This window comes from Dipteris shenzhenensis, chromosome 26 (assembly GCF_047967505.1).
Source record: "Dipteris shenzhenensis isolate YYH24624 ecotype China chromosome 26, Dip_SZ_1.0, whole genome shotgun sequence".
NCBI classification, from domain to species: Eukaryota; Viridiplantae; Streptophyta; class Polypodiopsida; order Gleicheniales; family Dipteridaceae; genus Dipteris; species Dipteris shenzhenensis.
This window is the reverse complement of record NC_141621.1, coordinates 33,673,618-33,685,524: the sequence shown is the minus strand read 5'-3', so window position 1 is coordinate 33,685,524 and position 11,907 is coordinate 33,673,618. Positions and strand designations below refer to the sequence as shown.

The following is an 11,907-nucleotide window of genomic DNA, read 5'->3' as shown; positions in this document are numbered from 1 at the left end:
CATGACCGATCATTGCACATAGTACTTCGATTAGGTGGGGGGGGGAGCACGAGTGTGAGACAGGTCAACTGTGAGTTGGGTTGTGTGTGTTATTAGAGAGTTGTACTAAATGCGTATGCACACACACTGGGCAATGTGCTCAAGAAGTTACTTTTCTTTCTTTTGTTATTTTTCTTTTGTTTTTATTTTGTTTAGTGGAAAAAACAAGCCCAGATGCACAAAAATGCACAAAAAGGCACGCATTAATGCCAAAAAGTGAAATTATGAACTATTTCAAGAGTCAACTTAGCGACTATAGCATAGTGCTTGTTGTGTATATAATTAGACTATTTTTAATAGGAGTAGGTACAATTTTTTGAGATTTTGGTTATTTTTTATTATTTTTTAAAAGATTAATAAAAAAAGCAAACAAGCTCAAAAAAAGGAATGGTCTCCAAACGTCGGATCTAGAAGACATGCAAGAATAGTTGGTAAAGTTTGGAAGCAAACAAAAACAATGCAACAGACACTTGTCAGTGGCAGGAGATCAAGAAAGAATAAAGAGATAGCAAAACCACAGATATTGATGTATACAGTCAAACCTAGGGTTTTGCTAGGCAAGCAATTCAATGGGTGAGGTTTATTTAGGAAAGTGGGGTACGTGTCTGTTGGGCTAGATATAAGCCTTTTAGCTTGCTCATTTGCATTATTCTAAGTTTGAGAGAGGTTTGTGAGACTTCAGCACGTGATCTTCTGTGCTTGATTACTCTCATCCTACTCTACCGAAACTCACATACGTATTCATCATACTATATATTAGCTTGTGAGTGAGTGAGCACCTCAGATCTGCTATTACGTGAGTATATCACGTGAGTATATCAGAGACAAAGAGAGTGTACAGAGATCACGGGTGGTTTGGTTGTTCCCAAGAGAACATCGGCTACCAGGTACTTGCACAAACCATCTCACTTTGTCTATTAAACACCAGCACATGCACTAATGAACAAAGAAAGGCCTAGACACTGTGCATTGAGTAAAATAGTTTTTATAAGGCCAAAAAGTCTCAACACAACAAAACTTAGCTCTAAACAAAGATCCAGAAGGGTTTTGGGTGTGGTAAAGACATCAGAGGGCTGAAGGAAGCATGGGGAACAAAAATATGTCAAAAAACTTCAAAAACCTGATGTCATGACACAATTGTGCCAGTCTCACAGGCTAGATTTGGGTGATTCTAGAGAAAATTGACATCATAGACTTGTCCAACACATTGAGGAGATCATGCCCAAGTGATTTCAAGTGGGAATTCTTATCTCTGGAGATCTAGGGATGCAAACTCACATCCAACCACATAGGAAGGTAGGCCTAACCTAGATGGAACTAACCATGTAAAAATTTCTAAGTTGCCACCTCAGATCTGACCTAGATCTGACAAAAATTGCAAAAGACGCTCACAGAGTAAGGCTGATGTTTGGGAAGGATAAAGGTGTTCAAATTTGGCAAGAATTGGGTCAGAGCCTATGCATGACACAAGGAATGAGATGATGCAAAAAATTTGCAATTCTGAGAAGGTGCGAACTAGTCGCGCCAGCCTCACTAGGGCATATTTTTCAATTTGGGCTCATCTCAGGCATCTGCACACTTAGGGGGACTCAAATCTATCACTATTTGTAACATTGAAGAAGAATTTGGGGTAGATTTGTCAAATTTGGTGTCGTCAACACTATTTCTAATCAACTTGTCGGGTTTAGAAGAAAGCATTATAAATGGATGACAGAGGTATGCTAGAGTCAAGAAGGATCATGTTAGTGATAGCAAGATACAGGGTAGCTTATGCAACCACAGGAATCAACAAAGAATCAAATTTGGCTTCACTAATTTGCTAACATGCATATGTATGAAACTAACCTTCGAAAACAGGGATGTTTGAATAGCAAAGACTAACGTCAAAGATAACATACTTGTTTTGACAAGATGGACCCTACTTTGCAAGTAGGCTTGAGGTCTACCGCTTACCAAAAGAGGAAGCAAGAAATCACGTCAAAGAAGCACGCACTCCCACCATTCTCCTTATACAGAAAGGAGATTCTATAAAAATGCTATATTGACCAAGAAGTGCTCGCAGCGGTGAAACAAGCTTATGCCATCAAAGCAAACTTTGAAGATGACAAAGGGCATGAGAAGACTATAATATATGCTTCTTCAACGATGCATCAAATTCAGAATTCTCCAGAATGCATGCATATCTATCGCCTACAGGCTTTGAGGATTTTTTCGCAATGCGTCCATGTCAAGTCGATGCCCTATGATCTCATGAGCTGAACAGGTACAAGAGGTCAATATAACAGGAGATTTGGTGGTGAGAGCTTTAAAGCTCAATGAAGGAGGATATGACACAAGTTCAATGAAGCTGACAACTAAGGAAAGAGCTTCCATCTTCTCCTCAGACAAGTACGACAGTGTGTACACAGATTTAAAAGTTTAAGAAGTGAAAGTGGCACTACAGATACATCAACAGTACTTTAATGTTCTAAAGCCACACAGGTACACATAGCCAGATGCACATATGGCTTATGTGTTTACCATTGCCTTCAGAAGAAATAGAATGATCAGAGGTGATTGGGGAGATAAAATCCTCAAGGATCTTAAGAGAGCAGCAATGACGAAGAGTTATGCCATGGCAATGGAACAGTTCTCACGCGCATTGCATATGAAGCTCTAGGAATGCGAGATGAGCTAAAAGTACTCGAAGATGATAATCTAGTGCTCATAGAAGTGCAAGAAAGGAGACAGGAAATGCATGCCATAGTACAAGAATAAAGTCTGCCATGGCAGAGACATCTCCTCAAAGGCAAGAGATAGCTCAAGAACCTGAAAGGGAAAGGGCTAATGTGATTCGGATTGGAAAAGGCTAGATTGAAGTGGGTTCTACCAATTGAGCTAAAGGAAAAGCAAAAGTCTTCTCGAAAGATGCAGAATACCAGAGAATTAGAGAAGCAATCGAGCGAGGATAGCCAGCTAAGAAGCGACGAACTGGAGAAGTGAAGTAAACGACAGACGCATCTTCCAGTTCATGCATCTACATAACTTGGAAAGAAAAGTGGCTAGAGGAGAGTTTCAGTGGGATGTGGGCGATGAAAGGAGAACAAAGACAAGGGCTGACAGGCCTTCGCCATAGCCAACCACTCCTCCACAACTAATCTCTCGAGAACATATGGAAGATGTACTTCCGAAACATGACAGATTGTCAGGGGAGTTCCCTTACCCAGAATTGGGATTGGAAGTGGAAGAAATAGCTATGAAAGAGAATGTGCCAGCGCAAAGTGAATTGGAAGAACCTACAACTACACAAGAGATTCCTGTGAATCCAGTGGTGGAAGAGATTGTGAATATAAGCGAAGGACTATAAATGCCTATTGCACATCCACCACGGATATCCACAACAACAAGTAGGGTAATTCCAATTCCACCAACATTCACTTCTCCTGATGTTGCGGGGGCTACGACCACATTTAAAGATGCAATTATGGCTACAGATAAAGTTACGGATGAAGATGGGACAAAAGGAATGAAGATGCAAAAGATGTGGAAGTCAAATGGGAATAGAGTGCGGGAAATCGACATTCAATTCGGCAATTATTTTTAAAATTTCCCGTAACCCACATTGTATTATTTTAAATCCCGAAGCCCACATTGTAAAAATCCCATGTAAATCAAATAGAAAAGCCGTGTAATGGTGAAGCCCGTGATGTAAATGTGTGATAGAGCCGAACCATGAGTTAAAATGCCGAATTTTGGGCTCAATGTGAACCCATTGGGCACCCAAACAATCAAAGTGTGTGGAAAGGGCATTTTTAGCTAGAATCCTCTTAGCTCAATAAGCGTGTGATTAAGAGAGCTCTATCAAAGAGAAGAAAGAAGGCTTCCTACGTGCGCATCGTGTAATTTCCTTCAATTCTAATGCTAAGGTTGGTTTATGCCTCCTCTATTGTCCATGTTTCAAGCTTCTATTCAATGCTTTTGGTGAAGTTTTGAGTAGATGTGTGTCTGTGTGCTCTAGGTTAAAGAGAGTGTTAATGTGTAATTAATCCTTGCACAAATGAGTTTAAGTGTGCTTAATTGCTTCATTGGTGTTTCCTTAAGTTGCTTTAGGTGTTGGTAGCTTAGATTTACACTACATTGAAGAGGGAGTGTCTCTCTTCGTGTGTGTGTGTGTGTGTTTGAGCTTCCATTTAAGCTCCCTTTGATTGCAATTAGTCATTAAGAGAACTCATTGATCCCTCTTTATTCCTTTGTATGCATTACATGAGTCTATGTGATGGACATGTCCTTCTTGATTAGAGTGTGTGTGCGTACATGTGTGTGTGTAGAGTAGCTTGCATTCTTTGATTTGTGATGCCGTGAGCCTGACAAACTCACATAGCTTCCACACACTAGTCGGGTTGCTTCCCTTGTGTTGACATTATGTTAGCGCATGAGAGCTATGCTATAGACGTCCGTCGCGGCGGTCTGCTAACATTGGCACCGTTGCCGGGGAATGCATTCCTAAACTAGAGCATTCACTTGAGCTTCGAGGTCACACTGTTAGTTAGGGGGATTCTCTCCACTTTCACCCGTTAGGTTAGTGGGATGTTGGAACAGGGTTCCAAGGCTCTAGTAGGTGACCAGGGAATCGGGGATTACCTTGGGCTTACACTAGGAGTAGGAAAATTATTTAATTCCATTGCATTTCATATTAGATTAGGAATTTGTGAGCTCTTTGGAGCATTTTTTTGCATTGTTATTTTATGTTTTTATGTTATTTTTATGTTTTTGTATTGTTTTTGAGTAGATTAGATGTTTATTTATGTTGTCTAGGAGTAGGGTAAGTAGCAAACACCCACATCTGCCGCCGGGACATGCACTTACACACATGCAAGTTGGAGACAAAACGTTTTTCTGATTTCGCATTTGTATGTGTTTGAGTGAGACATGCATGTTGAAAGCCCACAGCACAAAACAGTTAGAAAAATCATGATTTCTGCAACTTTGCATTAGACATGTGTGTCTAACCAAAAAGTGCAGATTTTTGACTGTTGTTGCTGGCTCATGTTGCCCATCATCTGCACATTGCATTCATGCTATTAGGCCTCCAATATGATAAAATTTGAATGAACAAATCTTTTATGTGTGCAAGTTGGACAAAATTGCAAGTTTGTTAATCTGAATTGATTCAGAGGTCCAACTGCTGCCAAAATTCAGGAATAGTCTCCCCACACATAGGACAAAGACCTACAAAGAACAAAATTGCAAAAAAATGAGATTCCATTAGACACGCATGTCTAAGGAATCTTCCTGTAGAAACATAGCTGACCTTAACAGACCACAAGGTAGCACTCACAAAACATCATTGAACATAAAGCTGAGATCAGAATTGACAAATCATCAACAATCATTGGACACGCGTGTCTAAGACAAGTGAGACTGACTTTATCATTTTTGCTCTTCGATCACTTTTTTGGGATATCCACATCATGTGCATGGCAGGTGCACCCCAAACTGCATAAAAAGCTATTATTGTAAGTGCGAGGCATGTCTAATCTTGGACACACGTGTCCAACAAATTAGGGCAATTTTGCTGAACTAAATAGACACATCAACTTTGCCTATTGATTACATTGCACATGCCATAGCATTACTCATTTGAGTAAGCAGATCAGGTGGCTGTAGAACAAAGCTACAGTAAAAAACTATCAAAATAAGGTCAAACATTTAGCTAAACAAGTCAGAACATCAAGAAACTTGGGAAAGATACTGTAATTACATTGGGGAGCCGTGCTAGGTACTCAATTGCTGAAAAGCCTGCAGATCCATTAGACATGCGTGTCTAAGGATCTAGGCAGAAAAAAATCAACAGGTTGGACTGAACACATCATCTGGGTGCTAGAGTTGTCTCGGAAGCTCACATTCTTTCATCTATGCACCTTAGATCTGGGAAATACCTAAAGTTGGGTAATCGGAGCGTTACTGATAGAATCAGCGAGATCTCGATGCAAGAAAGCACGGCTAGGATGCGAAGTCAAGGCACAACTTTCATAGAGGTCCCACAAGAGGATTCACTTAGTGAATCAAGTATGGACATGAACTCAACTCCCATGACAAGAGTTCAAGGCTTAGAGTTCGATGGCACCTTGTGATTCCACGAGGAGAATGCTCAAGGGACCAAGATCTATAAAGATTTTATCCATAGATATGCGGTAAAAGTCGAGGACCATGTCTCAGACTTTGACTCGGCCCCGAGAGTGAATTTTCAAGGTGATCGCTACATGAGTGAGAAAGGAGATATGTTCTTGCTTGTAGATGATCCTGAAGTAGTGGATTCCTTAGGAATTCCGATTGCGCAAAGAAATTATGAGATAGAGGAAGGACCTCCTCCAGTTGATCTCACACAATACAAGTTGGTCAACTCAGTGTTGGCACATAGAACCCTTGTAGATGACAATCTATGGGCAAAGTACAAACGTGTGGATGGAGGATCGGAATTCTTCTATGTGGCAGAAAATCTGCCTGCGCAATGTTTAGAAACTCAAAAGGTGCTATATGTTTTTGATAAACACAGAGCCTGGATACTTAGTCTTATTCTTAGACAAGTTTGGGATTGAGTGGGAAGTGAAATTGGAAAGTGAGATGGTAGGATTTACCTTCCAAGGTAAGTCTATTGTCAAGAATAGAGTTGTTATGCCAGAGGCTAGCACATCTAGCTTTGCATACAGGACACCAGTTTCCTTGCCTATGCCATCGACAAGTGTTCCTCTAGTGCCTATGCCTAGGATTGAGCCAAGTGCACCGAAGGTATCTTTCCAAATATTACCTTGGAAAAATGATTTTAGATTAGTTGGATCGGGTCCAATGCATGCCACGGGTGGTCATTCGACAGCAAGAGTGCCAACAAGACCACTAACACCTACACCAAGTTACCCATGTGCACCCACAAGTGCCAAAACAACAGAAACATCTGGGGAACCATCACGAAATAAGATCAGGCCTTTGCATTTTAAGAAATGGGTTACAAAGTTCAATGGATCTGGAGACCCATATGATCATTTGGCCTCGTTTAACCAAGTAGTTGGGGTAGAGGAAGTTACAGACATCCATGTCCTTAAGGAGGGCTTTGGATTGACGCTATCTGTGGAAAAGCTCTATCTTGGTTCCAGACTCTAGACACAAGCTTATACAAAGACTTGGAGTCTCTTAAAAGAGACTTCATAGCTGAGCATACATTAATAGGGATCAAGCATGGTGTCAGTGAGCTGATACATAAGTTCAAACAATGAGAGACAGAGTTTGTGAGGGATTGTGCAAACAGACTTAGGCAACACATAACCAGATGCCCTGAGCGAGAGTTGCCAACGCCGGAAAAGTTAGTATCCATCTTTTTAGAGGGATTACTAAATTCAAGTCTTCACGCAAGTCTCTATAGCATGAAGCATAAAACGCTGAATGATTGCATTAAAGATGCAATAGATCTGGATGACAATTGTAATATCTACGGGAAAAACAAGCCGATATCAGGACAAGACTCTTCAAGCACAAGAGCGGGTAGTGATTCGGAGAGAGTCAAAATCAGGGATACAGAGACTTTGGTTGAAACACTCATAAAAAGGATGAGTCAAACTTTTTGACCAACACAGCACTTAGTGCGATGCGAGGTATGTGGAGGAGAACATCCCACATCCTAGTGCCTCCCCAAACAAAACCAACAACACCAAAAGCCGCCAAGAACTAACATGTGGTGCAATTTTGAACAAAAGTGGACAAATCATGAGACATTTGATTGCTACAGAATCCGCCACGTAAACCAACAAGCAACAAATGCACTTCAAGGACAAAGAGTTGGAATCTAGAACTATAGAGCTCCTGGCATGGAAAGGGCGCAACTAGTCTTATGACATCAACCTGCATTGCCTAGGCAGCAAGCTGTAGTAAGATATGTCCAACCAGAAGAGACTTCGTTTGATGGAGCATTAGTGCCGATTAGCTACTATGAGGAAGAGAGTTTGAATGCTCAATCAAACTACACTTCAACATATAACATGACTAGTGAAACCTCAAACATGATTCCAGAAGGGAATTACCAGATGGATCACAATACATTGCGGTTCATAGCCAACGGGTTGACGAGACAGGGAGGACAACCTGGTGTTAGACCTAACAAGTCTAGACCACCTCAAGGTACACTTCTTGGACCATGCTTTCATTGTGGAGAAGCCCATTGGGTTAGAGATTTCCCGTATCCAAGGAAGGAAAAGCCAGAAGTGCCAATTTTTCCTCCTTTGACCAGATACTGTATAGATTGTGGCACTAAGCACTTTGTGCAAGATTGCCCAACAAATCATAATGTCAAGGGGAAAGGCCCGGCTACTTTTAATATGATCACCATGATCCCTTCCACACGATCGCCAAGCTCGTCAGAGTCTGACACATTGAATGTTGTGACTAGAGCTGAGGCTAAGGCAACCCAAGAAAAAGAGCAAGAGAGTACAAAAAAGGGTAAACGGGAGAGTTGGAAGACGAGACACGAACGGAGAGCGGCTAGTCAAAAATGCCAACAAGAAAAATCTGCTCATGAGGAGCAAAAACAAAATCAATCTGTAGAGGTACTAAAAGAGAACAACCCTCAAAAGGAAACAAAAGATAAGAGCTTAGGAGGATCGGTTCTTGCTAATAACAAGCACTTCGAGCTATTGGAAGGAATGCTTAAGGCATACGAAGTAAGACTGAAGCCTCTAGAGACCTTAGAAGAAAGATGGAGGACATATCCTGATCCAGTGCAAGAGACCAAAAAGGCAATTGAAAATTTATAGAAAGATCATAGAGGCCACTCAAGCACTTGCAGATCAGTCGAATCCCAAGCCACCTGTAGAACCAAACACACACCAAGAAGCAAAAAAAGAAACCCATGAGGTAAATAAGAAAACCACACTTCTGTCTATTCCTCAAAAAGAAGAAAATGAAATGGGAAGCCGGGGGAACAAAAAAGAAGAAAAAGAGACCGTTCTTTTGTCGACGTCGCATGTACCTGAGGTAGAAGAAGAATGGGGAAACAAGCTATGGGATGCTATACAAAGAACAAAGTTGGAAACGACTTCCCCACCCATAGAAGAAATTGACTTTTACCCAAAGACTTTAGAATTGGAAGTAAGATCAGAAAATGGAGAGGTAGGTTTTGTAATGTCAGATCATAGCAAAGCAGAAACCTTCAAGATATTACTGTCTTACTTGGGTGACTATGAAGCTCAATCAGACATTCAAAAGACACCTTCTATTAAGATAGAAGCACCTCCAATGTTGGACGTGGCTAATTTGTCAGCGTTATTGGCTACACCAATTCAGTGCACACTACCATTAGCTGATGTGCTTAAAGTGAGACCTGAGTTATGGAAAGATGTGGGGAAATGCTTGAAGAAGATGGGTATTTTTGTGCCTATCTCGGAAGGCGTTCCTACTATCAAAAAAGATAACGCTAAAAAGGTCTTTAAGCCAGTGCCACTAAACAAAGTCAATGAGTACTGCAAAGGCGAAAATCGTAATACGACCCTACTAGTGGAGTACGACAGGCATAGCATGCTAGCTATCCTAGATAGTGGAGCAGGAGTTGCCATAGCTACGAAGAAGGTATGGGAAAAATGGGGAAAGCCAGATTTGAGAAAAATGCGAATAAAATTGTAGTTGGCTGACGGTTATATTGAAAGACCCATTGGTCTTCTAGAAGGAATTGTAGTCACCTCATGTGGAATTGATTACGAACATACGTTCACAGTGGTAGATTTTTGGGAAGAGCCCAAATTACGACATCATTCTTGGACGACCGTTTATGCGGCAGCTCAAAATGATTCAAGATTGGGGCTATAACTATATTTACCTACGGCAACAAGAGGCCATCACTAGGATTAATCTGGCTAATCACTCCTATCGGGATGTGGCGAAGACTTCAGTGGAAGACTTTGAATCAGCTACCACAAGAAACGATTCCTCAGTACCATCTTGGATTGGTCCTCATAAGGAGATCTGGATGTGTGGGATATCAGAAGAAGGTTCTGAAAAGAGTCTGGATGTTAATAAGATAGATTCGTGCGATGATGCGTACATTCCAGAACCTTTTCCAGAGGCAGAACTAGAACCGTACGGGTGGAGGGACATCCTTGCAACCTTGGATGTGTGCGTTAACGAAGCAACTCCAATTGCTTTCTGCAATGATGAGGGATACGATTGGTTCCCTCTACAGATGATTAATGTACTTAATGATGATAAGGATGATGATCCAAAACAAGAACACAAAAACACACGAAGTGGACAGATAGAAAAAAAATTAAAGCTAAATCAAATGACGTCCACGGATGGGAAAGTAGATCCGATAAGGCCATACGTTATTGTACGTCTAGGGAAACAATTGTTCAAAGAATATGCATTGATTGACTGTGGGTCGGACGTTAACAATATTTCCTATGAAACATGGCAAGCGATCAACGAGCCTCCCTTGACACCAACGAAACTAAACATATCAACATTTGCAGGGGATAAGAAGGGGCCAAAAGGCTATTTTGAACTACCAGTGATTATAAATGAAGTGGATGTAAGTCACAGGTTTTACGTTATGGAGCCTAGGGAGCAAATCACGCCAGTAATTCTTGGCATTCCATGGCAAAGGACTTACAATGCGATTCCACTCTGGGCGAAGGACGGAATACAATTCACTGTGCAAGGAAAAGATATTTGTGAACCCTTTCTAGGTGAGGAGTGCTACCTTCCGGACACAGATGACGAAGAGGATCAACAAAATGAAGAATTTGATCAAGCAAAGATTCTAGACAAGGAATTAGGAAAACAAAGGCATGAGACACAAAAGTCATCAGCGCAAAAGTCACAAGTCTCATGTAACAACACAAGAGAAGTGTGGATACCTAGGATGCTAAAAGAAGCACAAGACGGGTGTTCAAGAATATGGATACCAAAGCAGCTTTGTCTAGTGCTACCAACGTCGGAATCAAAGCCACAGCATAAGCAAAAGAAGCCTCAAAAAATGGCTTATCAAGCATTAGGCAGAAGACAAAGAAGGTATCAAGCATCAACGAAAAGATGGATAAAGAAGAATATGTAAAGACACAAGGCTACTACGAGGGAGCTGATCAAATTTGGCTTCCCAAAGAACCAAAACAAGCACAACAGCCGTCAAAGAAAATAACAAAGTGCAACCAACAAAGAAGACAAAGGGTATCAAGACACCAGTGGGTCAAAAATAGTACTTTTGAAGCTCAAGGTTACTACGAAGGGGAAACCTACATATGGGTCCCAAAGCCAACAGAGTTAAAGAGAGTACAAGCAAAAAGAAAACCTCGACCCAAGACCACACATGACCCATCAACGAAGACAATATGACAAGTGTGGCAGCCAAAGAAACAAAAAGCCCAAGAAGAAAAAGATAAAGACATGGGCTCCAGCACCAACAACAAAGACAATATGGTGTGAAGAATACAGCATGGAAGAAGAAAGAGTCAGTGGTGAAGATTGCTACCAACAAAGAGAAAATCCTATAGCAAACCATTGAAGCAAAGGCTCAAATAAAAGACGATCACGAGGAGCCAAGAACGAGTGATGAACCATATCGAAGGACAATCAAGGAAAGAGCTTTACAACTGCAAATCCTGCTCTTTGGTCCTTCAAGTGTATTAAGAAAGGTAAGAAAAAGTAGAAAAATTGTGAGGTGAGTGCACAAGCCTCGACCGCAGAAGCCCTTGGACCAAATTGCTCCAAGACCCATTGTACTTGCACCGCATATTTTTTACCCATGCATTGTACTTCAAGCATAGTAGGGCCATGTTACAAGGCCATGCATTAGACACCTCTTTAACCACCCATGCACATATAGGATTTAACAAGCAACACAACAAGTGA

At 41.2% G+C, this 11,907-nt stretch overlaps 1 pseudogene; it reads left to right on the top strand.

Moving 5' to 3' along the window:
* The first annotated feature begins 1,950 nt into the window (after positions 1–1,950).
* Positions 1,951–2,530, top strand: LOC147884982 (uncharacterized; annotated as a pseudogene).
* The last annotated feature ends 9,377 nt before the right edge of the window (positions 2,531–11,907 follow it).